Source organism: Dipteris shenzhenensis, chromosome 14 (genome assembly GCF_047967505.1).
Source record: "Dipteris shenzhenensis isolate YYH24624 ecotype China chromosome 14, Dip_SZ_1.0, whole genome shotgun sequence".
NCBI classification, from domain to species: Eukaryota; Viridiplantae; Streptophyta; class Polypodiopsida; order Gleicheniales; family Dipteridaceae; genus Dipteris; species Dipteris shenzhenensis.
This window is the reverse complement of record NC_141609.1, coordinates 50,663,985-50,669,512: the sequence shown is the minus strand read 5'-3', so window position 1 is coordinate 50,669,512 and position 5,528 is coordinate 50,663,985.

The following is a 5,528-nucleotide window of genomic DNA, read 5'->3' as shown; positions in this document are numbered from 1 at the left end:
TAAATTCTAAATATTCAAGTCTTACCATACACAGTATAGTTTTCTTTTTTATTTACATAAAGACTGGCTTTCCTCAAAGTACTGAACACTATTCTTAAGTGTTCATGATGCTCAGTAATGCTTTTACTGAATACCAGAATATCGTCAATAAAGTGTACTACAAACTTTTCGATATACGGACGTAGTAAATCGTTCATAAGCATGACGAACGTAGCTGGAGCATTGGTAAGTCCAAAGGGCATTACCAAAAACTCATAATGTCCAAACTTACTTCTAAAAGCAGTTTTATGCACATCCTCGGCCCTAATACGGATCTGATGGTAGCCACATTTAAGATCTATCTTACTGAAAATTACGGCCCCATGTAATGCATCTAGCAAATCATCGATCCGAGCCATCGGATACCTGTGCTTAATAGTGATATTATTCAATGCTCTGTAATCTATACAGAGATGAAAAGTATCATCTTTCTTCTTCTTTAATATCACTGGCGAAGCAAAAGGTGAGAAACTTGGTTAAATCTGCCCCAACTTGAGGTATTCTTCCAGTTGTCTTTGCACCTCCGCCTCTTCAGTAAAACTCAATCTATAGGGAGGTCTATTTACAGGTTCTGTCCCCGGGATTAGTTCAATCTTATGCTGAACATTCCGCTCTGGAGGTAACCCATAAGGTGGCTCATCCCTAAAACAATCAGAGAACTCTCTTATTTGATCGGCCAGCTTGGCCATCTCTTCGTTTTGAGCAACATCAGTGCTAGCCGAAGAATCATCAATCGGCTCTACCGATGCTATACAAAGAAACAAAAACTCTTCTTGAGCTTTTCGAATTTCCATCACGGAAACCAACGGTCCTTGAGGTATATCCTTTTCACCTCGTAAGACATACAATACATCATTCATCTTGAATTGATAAATGTGCTTTTTCCAATCTATGGCTGGATTCTTCCTAGAATGCCAAGCCTTACCCAGGGCTATGTCTGCATGAGCAGACTTAGTCATTTCAAAATCAAGCTTCTCAGCGTAGTCTTGAATTCGAAGCTCCAACTGGGTAACCCTTTGGTCCCATACTTCAGTTGAACTTCCATCTGCCATCCTGACTGTATATGCATAGTCAGATGGGCTAGTCTTTAGTTTCAGCCTCTTTACAAGCTTGGAGTTAATTACATTGTGCGTTGATGTTGAGTCAAACAACACAATGACCTCATGATTAGTTACTTGCCCTTTCATCTTAATTAACTCCGTATCATTAAAGGCTGTATACCCCGTTGCTGCGGGCTTTGACACGATATTATCAGGTGCACTAGTTACTAACTTAGCAAGAGACACACATAACAAAAAAGGTACTAATCTTTGAGAAGATCCCGCTAGCTGAATCTGCATATGTTCTGCTTTGGGACTTCCCTCCATTTCCACGTCACATTCTGAGACCACCATCTCAGCCATCCAACAATCCTTGTTTCGTGGACAATCTTTCCACTGATGAGGCTGAAGGCATCCCAAACACAAGCCTTCTCTTCTCACTTTTTCCCTTTGCTCTGGGTTCAAAGAAGACTTCGACCAAGCCCGGGCTGCCATTGGTGTTACTTTTCTTTTCATTCCAATGGTGGTACTTGATTTAGGAGTCTCAACTGGTTTCGCCTGCTTGGCTTGATCACTAGGCTGTGAGGCACTCCCTTTGCTAATCCACTTCTTCTTAAACCTAATTTTCTTCGGGTACCCATACTGAGTCCCAACCTGCATAAACCCACTTGGTCTGTTCCCTTTTGCATCCTCATAGTTCAGGACTATGGCAATTGCTTCATCTAACGTGTTCACATACTTAGCTTGAACTTCCATCTTGATTCGATCATTCAATCGAAAGATAAAATCTTTTACTTGGATTGACTGAGGTAGAGGTTCATCAACCTTCATTACACTTTCTATGAACTTATCAGTGTATTCTGCCACTGATAAATTTCTCTGACGAAGGTTTCGATACTGATCCCAAGCTCGGGATGCTGCGTTAGGAGGTAAGAAGTGTTTTCTAAACTCTTTTTTAAACCCCTCCCAAGTAGTGGATGCCAATCCATCTTTTTGGTGTTTTATCCATCACCTATCCGCTGCCTCATTAAACATATGGGTGGCATCGTGGATTTTCTTCATATCATTCCTGATTTCACAAATGGCGAATGCCTCGTCCCATTGGTGTAACCAGGTCTCTATGATATCGGAACTACGGTCAGACATCCGACCAGAATACTTTTTTGGCCTATAATTGGCAATATTAGGCACCTTAGCCCTCCTAGGCTCGACCGTACGAACACTGGACTCCAGTTCCATTGGAGATTTACCTTTCTCCTCACGAGATGGTCTGGCAGACATACTATGCACCATTTTCCTGAGCTCAGATTGCATCATGGCATCCTCTTCCATGTTTGAAAAGGAGTTTTTTAGCATTAAAAAGTTTGATGGGACAAACTTTTCTTTGTGGAAAGAACAAATAAGGGATGTGCTTATTCAAAAGAAGCAGATTAAACAAGGTGGCAGGGATTGAAGCTAAGCCTGCAAATATGTCTGAGGATGATTGGAATGAGTTGGATGCATTAACAAAATCTACTATTAGAATTCATCTTGCAGAGTCAATTTATTTCACAGTAGTAAATGAGTAGACTACGAAAGATTTATGGAAGAAACTGTGTGCCACTTATGAAAAGGAAATTGCCTCTAATAAAGTTTACCTCATGAAGAGGTTGTTTGAGCTGCAGATGAAGGAAGGGGTCTCCATTGCTTCTCACTTGAATGAATTCAATATTATTTTCAGCCAGCTTCACGCTCAGAAGATGAATTTTGATGCGGAGACTAAGGCAATATTTCTCTTATGTTCATTGCCATCCTCATGGGATACCTTCCGTACAGCCGTCAGTAACTCTGCACCTGGTGGAGTACTGAAATTTGATGATGTTGTGGGTAGCTTGTTGGCCGAGGAGATTAGACGGAAGTCTATGGACGGCAACAAGCAGGATGCAGCCTTAAATGTGCAAAGGGGCAGATCACAGTTCAGGGGGAAGTCCCAAGAAAGAGGGAAGTCTCGTAGCAAATCCAGGGCACGGAACATTGAGTGTTATCACTGTGGCAAGAAGGGCCATATGAAAAAGGATTGCTACAAGCTGAAAAGAGAGCAAAAGGATAAGAAAAAGAATGCAAATTGGGGTGCAAATCAAAAGGAAGAGAGTCCAAGGGAGGACAAAGGAAAAGTGAAAATCGAGGAGATCAATGCAGTCACACATGATAGTGACAATGACGTTCTCTTCATGTCTAGTTTATCTGCAGAGTTGCTTACCACTTCAGATGATGCATATTCCCAGGATTGGATTTTGGATTCTGGTGCTTCATTCCATGTTACTCCCCATAGGGAATGGTTCTCCACTTATGACAGTGGAAAGACAGGTTGTGTGCATCTTGGAAATGACTATGCATGTGACATAGTGGGAGTAGGTGACATAAAGTTTTCTTTTGAAATGGGTCTGCATTTATTTTGAAACATGTGAGACATGTGCCTAAGTTGGCTAAGAGTCTTATTTCAGTGGGTCAGCTAGATAATGCTGGTCTTCACACCACTTTTGGCTTTCAGAGTTGAAAAATTCAAAAGGGCTCTATGCTTTTGGCCAGGGGTGCCAAGTGTGGGACTTTGTATCCCTTACATGTATCAGGGGTATTTGATCATGTTGTTGCAATAACCGAGCAGCCAAGCACTTCTTTGTGGCATTGCAGGTTAGGGCACATGAGCTGGAATGAAACTCTTATGCCGTTTGGGTTATGTACCGCATTTGAGTTTCTCTGATTTTGAATTTTGTGAGCACTGTCTCTATGGAAAGCAGACTAAATCAGCCCATAAAAGAAGGAAAAAGAAAAGCTTGATTTGGTGCATTCAGATGTATGTGGTCCCATGCCTACACGGTCATTAGGCAGGGCTGAATACTATGTGACATTCAGTGATGATGCAACTAGGAAAGTGTGGGCTTATGCTATAGCTCGGAAGAGTGATGTGTTCCAGGTATTTCAGAAATGGCTGGCCTTGGTTGAGAATCAGTCAGGTAGAACGCTTAAATGCCTATGGACTGACAATGATGGAGAGTATCTCTCTCATGACTTTCAGCATTTCTGTGATACACGTGGGATTAAGAGGGAGCTCACATCCCCTCGTACTCCAGAGCAAAATCCAGTTGCAGAAAAGATGAACCGTACCATTTAAGAAAGGTTGCAATGCATGCTTTCCAATGCAAGTCTTTCTGGTGGTTTTTGGGCTGAGGCAATGAAGACTGCAGTGCATGTGATCAATAGATCACCTAGTAAGAGTTTGGATGGTGGTATTCCTGAAGAGGCATGGAGTGGCAAGAAGCCCTCTCACTCTCATTTGCGTATATTTGGGTATGAGGCATATGCACATGTGCCAAAAGAGCTTCGAAAGAAGCTAGATCCTAAGTCTAGGAAATGCATCTTTCTGGGTTATGGTGAAAGTGGAGAGATGGGCTATTGTCTCTAGGATCTAGAAGCAAAGAAGATCATACGCAGCCATGATGTAGTCTTCAATGAGAAGAAGATGCATAAGGCACCCATGAGGGATGTGGAAATGAGGAGAATCACTTTCCAGGATGTGAATCCACCTGCATATGTTGATAGACAGCAAGCTGTCCATGCACCAAATGTGCAAGAAATGGTACCACCAAGTACTCCCACAGGTATACAATCAAGGGTAGATGATGGATCATCTATTGGTGGAAATGATGAGCCAAATGTGGCTGATATGCAGGGGAAACAGCAAGCTGAAATGCCCTTGAGAAGATCATCTAGAGTGTCTAGACCGCCTGATAGGTTTGTTCCAGGGGTAGACTATGTGATGCTTACTGATTGCGGGGAGCCTTCTTGCTACAGAGAGGCTATGATGCACGAGGATCAACGCAAGTGGGAGTATGCTATGCAATCAGAGATGAGTTCACTTATGAAAAATAAGACTTGGGACTTGGTTTCTTTGCCACATGGAAAGAAAGCGTTGCCATGTAAATGGGTCTACAAAATGAAGGTCACAGGTGATGATGTGCCTAGGTACAAGGCCCGTTTGGTCGCTAAAGGGTTCAAGCAAGAGAAGGGTGTGGACTTTGATGAGATATTCTCTCCGGTTGTGAAGATGACCACACTTAGATGCATGCTTGGACTAGTGGCATCAGAGGATATGGAGCTTATGCAGATGGATGTCAAGACAGCTTTCTTGCATGGGGATTTGCATGAGGAAATTTACATGGTGCAGCCGGAAGGCTTTGAAGAAAAGGGCAAAGAGCATTTAGTTTGCAAACTGAAGAAGAGTCTCTATGGTCTTAAGCAAGCGCCTAGAGAATGGTATCAGAAGTTTGATGCTTTCATTCGGTCCCAGGGTTTTAGAAGGAGTGAAATTGATCACTGCCTCTACACTAAAAGGGCTAAGGATAATAGCCTGATAATCTTGGCACTATATGTGGATGATATGCTATTGGCTAGCAAGAATACTTATGAGCT